This window comes from Lethenteron reissneri, chromosome 1 (genome assembly GCF_015708825.2).
Source record: "Lethenteron reissneri isolate LAM-NWPU_2019-01 chromosome 1, ASM1570882v1, whole genome shotgun sequence".
Classification (NCBI taxonomy): domain Eukaryota; kingdom Metazoa; phylum Chordata; class Hyperoartia; order Petromyzontiformes; family Petromyzontidae; genus Lethenteron; species Lethenteron reissneri.
Window position 1 is genome coordinate 4478054 of NC_083779.1, and position 9690 is coordinate 4487743.

Here is a 9690-nt window from a genome sequence, read left to right on the forward strand (position 1 = left end):
TTTTGCGTCTCCAGTTTGGATGGATCCGGAAAGGGCCTCCTCGTTCGTGGCCTCGTCTCCAAAGGGCCTCGTGGTTCGCCTTGTCTTGAAGGTCGTCCTCCGTCTTCAGGGCCCGGTCTTAGTCGCACCTTCTTGTACACGTAGGACCTCTCAGCGCAGAGAGATGCTGCTGCTCCTGCTGCTGCTGCTCCTGCTGCTGCTGATCCTGCTGCTGCTGCTGCTCCTGCTGCTGCTGATCCTGCTGCTGCTGCTGCTCCTGCTGCTGCTGCTCCTGCTGCTGCTGCTCCTGCTGCTGCTGCTGCTCCTGCTTCTCCTGCTGCTGCTGCTGCTCCTGCTGCTGCTGCTCCTGCTGCTCCTGCTGCTGCTCCTGCTGCTCCTGCTGCTGCTGCTCGTGCTGCTGCTCCTGCTGCTGCTGCTGCTCCTGCTGCTGCTGCTCCTGCTGCTCCTGCTGCTGCTCCTGCTGCTGCTGCTCCTGCTGCTGCTGCTCGTGCTGCTGCTGCTGCTCCTGCTGCTGCTCCTGCTGCTGCTCCTGCTGCTGCTGCTCCTGCTCCTGCTGCTGCTCTTGCTGCTGCTGCTTCTGCTGCTGCTGCTGCTCCTGCTGCTGCTGCTCCTGCTGCTGCCGCTGCTGCTGCTCCTGCTGCTGCTGCTCCTGCTGCTGCTCCTGCTGCTGCTGCTGCTCCTGCTTCTCCTGCTGCTGCTGCTGCTCCTGCTGCTGCTGCTCCTGCTGCTCCTGCTGCTGCTCCTGCTGCTCCTGCTGCTGCTGCTCGTGCTGCTGCTCCTGCTGCTGCTGCTGCTCCTGCTGCTGCTGCTGCTCCTGCTGCTGCTGCTCCTGCTGCTCCTGCTGCTGCTCCTGCTGCTGCTGCTCCTGCTGCTGCTGCTCGTGCTGCTGCTGCTGCTCCTGCTGCTGCTCCTGCTGCTGCTCCTGCTGCTGCTCCTGCTCCTGCTGCTGCTCTTGCTGCTGCTGCTTCTGCTGCTGCTGCTGCTCCTGCTGCTGCTGCTCCTGCTGCTGCCGCTGCTGCTGCTCCTGCTGCTGCTGCTCCTGCTGCTGCTGCTCCTGCTGCTGCTCCTGCTGCTGCTCCTGCTGCTGCTCCTGCTGCACATCATCACACGGACCCCAACAAGACCACGCGCTACACCACCGCCGTTGTTTTTGTTTCGTTGTATACGCTGTCCTCAATTCGTCTGCTGCCTTGTCGGCACTTTAAGATGTTTTCTTGTTCATGTGTTTTGTTTGTTGCGGTTGCACCCGATTCAAGAGCCGAATGTCTCGCAGGGCTATACCAAATAAATTAGCTGAAAATAAATTAACTGAACTGAACAGCCTCGATCCTCATTCCCCGACGTTTATTCTCTGCCGGTAGTGGTTGCTGCGGCTGCTGTTGCTGCTGCCACCACTCAGTAATAACGCTGCGTTGACAGCCCCAAACAACAACAACAAAAGCGGCGCTCTCTGTGTTTTAAGTTTTCTCTGCAGCCAACACACTCCACTTCACCATCGATACATGCCCTCCAAAGGTCTGATCCGGATTGGTGTCCCCGCCTCACCCCACTCGGCTTAGCCCTGCGCGAAACCAGGAGCTCGCTCGTCTCTCCGTGTCACTCTGCGTCTCCACAGCTGTGCCTGTCTCTCCCTCTCTCTCTGTGTGTCAATCTCCGTGTCTCTCTGTGAGTCTCTTGAGACTCAGTGTTTGTCTCTGTATCTATCTGTGTCCGTCCGTGTCTCTGTATCTTCGTCTCTGGGCAAATCTGTCTCTCTGTCTCTCTTCTACGTCTCCCGTCTCTCCGCGCGTCTTTGTTTCTTCAGCCGTGTTTAAAAATTACCCCCCACCCCATAACGTCTGTGTGTCCCTCTGTGTCTCAGCACTCACTTTTGTCTCCCCGCGTCTCTCCTTGTCTGATCCCGGTCTCTCTTCTGGGTGTGCGTCTCCCTGGCGCGCGCGTGCGTGTGCGCGCCTCCCAGCACCCACGCTGCCACTGAGCCTCTGTGTGTCTCTCGTCCGCTCGGCAGGATACTCTTCAGAGAGAGAGAGGGAGGGCGAGCGTGCCCAGCAGCTGCCGTCAGGGATGGGAGAGAGAGTTGTCAGTGGAGGCATGGGAGGGGGCACGGGGGGTGGGGGTAGTGATGGGAATAAGAGGTGATGGGGGTGGGATGATATGAGGATGGGGAGGTGATGGGGGTGGAATGATGTGAGGATGGGAGGTGATGGGGTGGAATGATATGAGGATGGGGAGGTGATGGGGGTGGGATGATGTGAGGATGGGAGGTGATGGGGGTGGGATGATGTGAGGATGGGGAGGTGATGGGGTGGAATGATATGAGGATGGGAGGTGATGGGGGTGGAATGATGTGAGGATGGGAAGTGATGGGGGTGGGATGATGTGAGGATGGGGAGGTGATGGGGTGGAATGATATGAGGATGGGAGGTGATGGGGGTGGAATGATGTGAGGATGGGAGGTGATGGGGGTGGAATGATGTGAGGATGGGAAGTGATGGGGGTGGGATGATGTGAGGATGGGGAGGTGATGGGGTGGAATGATATGAGGATGGGAGGTGATGGGGGTGGAATGATGTGAGGATGGGAGGTGATGGGGGTGGAATGATGTGAGGATGGGAAGTGATGGGGGTGGGATGATGTGAGGATGGGAGGTGATGGGGGTGATGGGGTGGAATGATGTGAGGATGGGAGGTGATGGGGTGGAATGATGTGAGGATGGGAAGTGATGGGGGTGGGATGATGTGAGGATGGGAGGTGATGGGGGGTGGGATGATGTGAGGATGGGAGGTGATGGGGGTGGGATGATGTGACGATGGGAGGTGATGAGGGTGGGATGTTAGGGAGCACCTATGAAGGCCAGAACGGTACACAAGGGAGGTGGGTGGCCAACACCACGCCCGACCGCCTTTGTCTTCCAAGTGGCGATGTTTCCACACCACACCAGGTACACATGTGAGGCTGAGTCAACCTAGGGGAGGCTCAGAACCGGTTCAGATAATCGTCACCGGTGCTGGCCGTGAGCGGGAATCGAACCCGGGTCGCCGGGTTCATAGCACAGCGTAGCGCTAACCACTACACCACCGCTCCCCGGCGCCGGTAAGCGCACACACACACGTGACCTACACACACGTGGCCTACTTGTTCTCAAAATAACGCCACGGGCTCTTTGACTGTAACGTCCACTCTGAAGCAGATGGGTGCACAGCAGTAGCACTGTCGGTGAACACACCCGCAGCATTAACCGGGGGCGGACGCTGGGTTCTTTCGAACCGCGAGACCTCTACAACGAGCAGAACGTCGACGCGACACTGCTCGGTCATTGCCTCCCGCTGGGATTTTTGGCCAATTCCACGAGTGCGATTTTTTTGGCTTCGTGTGGCAGAAGACCATCACTCGCGAAGAGGGAGGCGAGGGGGGGGGGGTTACTACCAAATAGACTCCGCACAGATGGATTCAATAACCCTCGCAGCCAAAGCTCCGTAACACCTGGGAATTCGCCGCGGTCGATCTCCAACCCACGTGGGGATGAACCGTGCGCTCCGTTCACGGCTACTCGGTCACTGTTGATGAGATGATGAGCTCGATGACTTCACTTCGGTCAGGTTGGGGTTCCCCGCTCCGCATTGGCGACTGGGCAAATTCGTCAGCTGCCGGCGCAACGCATCCGTCCGTAAGGGGTCGTCTCATTGAGTAGGTGCGCAAAAATTCGTCAAAACCTAAACCCTCCTTGTACGCACGCGGACTTTTTACACCCCCACCACCTGCGTACCTACGCCTAACGCACCCCCCCCCCCTGAATCCTATAGAACGGCCGATATTTAACCCACAGACACGATCAAGGATGAATAATATTCACGTGTTTAAGCAAACAGATACTCCCCCGCCGGACTATCTAACTCATTTCAAGTTCATTTATTAGGTATAGCCCTGTGAGCCATTCGGCTTTTGAATCGGGTGCAAAAAACAAAAAACATGAACAAGAATACATCTTAAAGTAAATATGTGACTAAGTGCAAACAGAAAATCCAAGAAAAGACAGCAAAATATTGCAGAAAAAGCACCGCACACCAATGCTGTGTGCAAAAATCCCAGTGGGATGCAAGTCAAACAACAACAACAATTTGAAGGCCAATGTCGACAAATTATTATCGAGGCTTCACCCCCCCACCCCCCCGTTTCCTATGCGTACATTGTCAGTAGACCCCCCCATACGCAAGCGAACGCATTTGGGTCAACCTCCTCACCCCCCTCCATGCATACGTACTGAATGGATGGCCCCCAATAATTTCTCGTGAAGTGCCACCCGCTTCTCCGGGTCTGCCAGCGATGCCAGACAACGTTGCGTGAAACATTTCAGCTCTGGGTGACACGGATGAACGTGACGGTGCGGTGGGCAATCATTGGATCGGGGTGATGCACTTGCAATGGAAACTTAATGGGCCGTGGATGACGTAATGGGAGTACGATATTTCAAATTAAAATATAAATATACCCAATACGTCATTTAAATTGTCCCGAGTATTGCGGGCTCGCCCTGTCTCTCTCCTCCCGTGATCGTAACGAGGGGACAGGCCGGTTAACGAAGACAACAACAACAATAATCTAGATTAGAAGTTTTCGTGACTGCAAGGATCCATACTCTTTGGTTCTTTCGGTAAAGTCACGTAGGTAGAAAATATAAAATAAATTAAATCACGACGTTTTGGGCGCAACACATCAGGTGCTTGTAACAAGGGGTTATAAAACACATTCCTACGGAGGGAGCTGGTAGGAAGGTTGGGTTGCTCGGTCAATGGCCTGCAGGGTCAACGGCGGCGTGGTATATTCCGCAAATATGCCCGACTGTGAGGGCGGGCACAAGCCGGCGTGAGTAGGTTAAACGTTGAGTTTTATAAGGGCACCACGGGGTGACCAGCCCCTCCCCACCCTTCCCTCCCCACTGTGTGTGTACTGTGTGTGTACTGTGTGTGTGTACTGTGTGTGTACTGTGTTTGTACTGTGTGTTATGTGTGTGTACTGTGTATGTGTGTGTGTACTGTGTGTGTGTACTGTGTTTGTGTGTACTGTGTGTGCTGTGTGTGTACTGTGTGTGTACTGTGTGTGTGTACTGTGTGTGTATTGTGTGTGTGTACTGTGTGTGTGTACTGTGTGTGTACTGTGTGTGTGTACTGTGTGTGTATTGTGTGTGTGTACTGTGTGTGTACTGTGTGTGTACTGTGTGTGTGTACTGTGTGTGTGTACTGTGTATGTAACGTGTGCGCTACTCAGCAGGCAGCTGTCTCCTCGTGCGGTTTCGCCTTCAGGCTGCGCCTCGCACCTTTTTTTCAGCGCTTTTATTGAACTTGATTCCTCTGTTTGTCTGTTCGTGGTCAAATCTTGTGATCAAAATTTCGTCCACTTCCCGTTGTCCAATCGATCCCAATTTTTTTGTAACTCATCTGCTACGACTGCTACCGCTCGAATCGAGGGAAACCTCCACTGCATTGCTTTTTTTTATTATTCCATTATTTTGGCGATGCTGCTGCTGCTACGTTGGTGGTGGTGGTGGTGCAGGTTTGATTAAGAGTAATCTCCGCACATCCGTCAATAACGCCGCAGCCTTGAAGATACTCAACTCGACACGGCTGTCAACCCATCACGGTCCACCCCGTATTCTTGGACAGGGAAATTGAGTTTTCAGGTCCAAACGGCGTACAGCCGTTTCAATATGGGCAACAACAAAAAAAATCATACGGCAAATAAAAAAAAGTAGTTTAACCCTTCATAATGTTTATTGTTGTACATTTACAACACGAGTATGTGCATCCACATACCAAGCAAGCAGAAGCATCAGCATGCACGATCACAGACAGTATAGCATGATTGACACAAATTATAATTGGTATAATTGATCATTATCAGAATTTCTAGATTTGAAGCTTTCGTGACTGCAAGGATTCATATGCTTAGGTTTTTTCGGTAAAGTCACGTAGGTAAAAAAATCCAAATTATTAAAGTAAAATAAAAATAAAATAAAAATCACGACGTTTCGGAGGCAACACAAGCTTCCGTCTTCAGGTGGAACCGTCACAGCACGATAGCTGTAATCAAGTAAATGAGAGATTCCAAGGGATACTACCTAAGAATATGAATATTATCAGAATTAATACATAAACCATGTTTTGTTTAGTAACATAATTTTCGTCTATTTGTTTGTGTTTCTCCCTAGTGATGGGACTTTGTATGGTGAACGTTGAGATGGAAAGCACACGGGGAGAACAATACGGGCTGAATTGGTGTGTAATAAGATAGAGGTCACTGATAAGGGCTTGACACGTGTGAGTATACAGGGTTTCATCTTCTTGGTTCTTTCGGTAAAGTCACGTAGAATTTTTTTATTATTATTATTGTATTATTTCCCTTCTACGTGACTTTACCGAAAGAACCAATAAGATGAATCCCTGCAGTCACGAAAGCTTTAAGTCGAAAGTATACAGGGTGTTTTAAAATATGGACCCAATTTCAAAGCGGTATATTTCACGATGTCAACATGTCACAATTACACAAAAAGTTACACACGGTTTAATGAGTTATCAAGTTTTACTAACCATTTTATAAATGCTCTATGTGCCCTCCACCTGCTGTACGGACAACATCGAAACGATAGTTGAATTCGTCCCAAACGCCTCTCTTCTCACGTTTTCCTCTGAGGTGCGTGTTCGCCCTGTGCTCATCCCCTTACATTATCAGCCCGTTTCCTCAAATTGTCGCTACCAATGACGAATGCTCTGTGACATTGGCGGATCAATGCCAAAACGCCAGTGAAACGCACGCTGCACCGCAATTACGGATTCAGTCTTGCTGAACTGCAGAACGCAAAAATGCCCCTTGTGTTGCCGGGTCACCGTCTTGCGAATGACTGAGGCCAGGGGCTGTTTGTGCGCTGGGAGAGGCATGGAGCGGTAATCATTTGAAACTCTATGCCCCGCCCTCTCTATGCCCCGCCCTCTCTATGCCCCGCCCTCTCTATGCCCCGCCCTTTCAAGTGGCAAGAGTTTCATTCATGGGCGGTTCGTGGTTGCAGAGATATAGCGATTTCAAATCGGGCCCATCATTTTATAACACCCTGTATAACGTGGACGTTTTCTGGCGATGGGCCTTGTTCACAGCACAGATGCCTAAGAGAAGGCGTCTTGAAGACACGGAGAAACAACGAGCCAAGACACGGCGGGTTAGAAGTGGTTACGGTGTCCACCGGTGGCATCTAAATCTAAGGAGTCACCCTCCTCAGTCCACTGCGCGTGTGATCCCATGGGGCGATGGGGGGTGTCGTTCAAACGCCGGTCTTGCCGGTCACATGCGAACTCGCAGGGATCAAACGCAACATCCACGGAAGGTGACGAAGGGTTAATGATAGAGGCCGCCCGAAATTCGGTTTCGGTGTCGAAATTTGGCAAATGGCCTCTTTCGGCATACTTTCGGTTTCGGCCGAAATTCAATTTTGAACTTTCGGTCTGGTTTCGGTTTCGGCTGAAAGTGAAGTTAAATCTTCTTGGTTCTTTCGGTAAAGTCACGTGACTTTACCGAAAGAACCAAGAAGATGAATCACTGCAGTCACGAAAGCTTTAAATCGAAAAGTGAAGTTAAACTTTCGGTTTCGGTTGAAAGTCAATTTTGAACTTTCGGTCCGGTTTCGGTTTCGGTCGGCCTCTAGTTACTGACACCCGATGCAAGAAAGGTCATCGTCCTTGGGGACGGACTGCATGGTGATCATGATGAATACTCTACATTTACCCGATATGTCAGCTATTATATTATACTTTTTTCCCTTTAAGGCAGGGTGGGGAGGTGCCGGGTGAGGAGGGTGGGGCTGGGTGGGGGGTGGGAGGGGTGGGGCTGGGTGGGTAGGGGCTGGGCACCACGGGGTGCCCTTATAAAACTCAACGTTTAACCTACTCACGCCGGCTTGTGCCCACCCTCACAGTCGGGCATATTTGCGGAATACACCACGCCGCCGTTGACCCTGCAGGCCATTGACCGAGCAACCCGACGTTCCTACCAGCTCCCTCCGCAGGAATGTGTTTATTGTTGTTTTTAAGGGGCCGTCCATAAATGACGTCACGCGATTTTTGACGATTTTTGACCCCAACCCCCCATCATTACACGGCGTCACAAAGTCAGACTCCCCCTCAAATATGACGTCACAAAGCTCTGCCCCCCCCCAGTAAATAAAACATGCTTCAAATCGCTTTAAACTCTTGCCATTGTAATGCGTATTTAATGTGGCGCTGCACTCTGATGTTATAGGAGAAAACATTTATAAAAAAAAGTCTATTTAATTAAGTAGAACGTGTTGTCTATATTTATTTAAAGTTGCGCATTTTGATGTGACGTCACATTTCTCAACCTCCCCCCCCTCGTCACACATCGTCACAAATGTCTGACCTCCCCCCCCCCCAGGTGCGTGACGTCATTTATGGACGGCCCCTAAGCTCCCAGTACGAAGCAGTAGATTTCCAATCAAGTACATTTAGGATTCGACGGAACGTACGCGACGTTTGAAAAATGCAAACGAACGTCGACCGTTGGATAACAGTGTAAGACAAACATTGAAATATGGCGAAGCAATAGGAGGTGAAATGCACTCGAAATAGAATAGAATTATTGCCAAAGGAAGTTGCTTCGCGGAGGCAATGGAGGACATTGCACAAACGTTTAAAAACAAGCTGGGTTCAGACGGCACGGTCTATACCCCAAAAAATGTATACCTCGGTTCAAGTAATTTATATTGAAACAAAAAATCGTCCACTTCTGCAGCGAAACGTCGGACAATGTGCCGACCAACGACAACAACAGCACGCGGTACAACTTGAAAACCGAGGGACAAAGCCAGTCGCTAGGCGACAGTGGGTATCTGGGGTAACGCGGCATTGCTCAGCGGGGAATGTTGCCTTGCAATGGGATAGATAGAGGGGGGGATGGCGTGGAAGAGAGGGGCGTTTGTAGTTCTGCATTTTTAATGTAAATTTAGTCCGAACATTGGCCAGTGTGTAGCACCCTGAGCGAAACATGTCCCAAATACATTTTCTTTAGTCATTTGGATCCGATCCTGGTCACCTCTAGGTTGACTCGGCATTAAAATGATTATCAGCCGGTGTGCTGGTTGGGAATTCCAAAGGTGCCCCGATCTCCTCGAATCTCAAAAGCCAAAGCAGATTTGAGCCTGGGCAGTGCTAGAATTGGGACATTTTGTTAAGCTGTGCTTAACAAACTAAACAAAAAATGTTTTACCAGGCCAAGGCCCACTGACCTCTATGGCTCTGTTTCAGAAGCGGACCTGACCATCACAAATGATAGCTCAACCAAGTGGCTTACCACGTGGGAATCCATAGCAGCAGCAAAATGCCCTTTCGCGGGTGCTATAGCCATGAACACATTCCTGCGGAGGGAGCTGGTAGGAACGTTGGGTTGCTCGGTCAATGGCCAGGGTCAACGGCGGCGTGGTGTATTCCGCAAATATGCCCGACTGTGAGGGCGGGCACAAGCCGGCGTGAGTAGGTTAAACGTTGAGTTTTATAAGGGCACCACTGGGTGACCAGCCCCTCCCCACCCAGCCCCACCCCTCCCAACATTTTAAAGTGACTATGCGACTATGTGCAAACTGAAAATGCAAGAAAAGACAGCAAAGTGTTGCAGAAAAAGCACCGTACACCA

At 51.3% G+C, this 9690-nt stretch overlaps 1 protein-coding gene and 1 long non-coding RNA gene across 2 annotated transcripts in view; one reads left to right on the forward strand and one right to left on the reverse strand.

Annotated features, from left to right (window-relative positions):
• Positions 1–9690, reverse strand: part of SNRPA1 (small nuclear ribonucleoprotein polypeptide A') — an 840838-nt gene that overhangs the window by 467852 nt on the left and 363296 nt on the right. The window lies entirely within an intron of this gene.
• Positions 6010–9690, forward strand: part of LOC133361514 (uncharacterized) — a 29013-nt gene continuing 25332 nt past the window's right edge. Inside the window, exon 1 of the long non-coding RNA XR_009757384.1 lies at positions 6010–6054. This is a non-coding gene — a long non-coding RNA (uncharacterized LOC133361514). The remainder of the gene's footprint in view (positions 6055–9690) is intronic.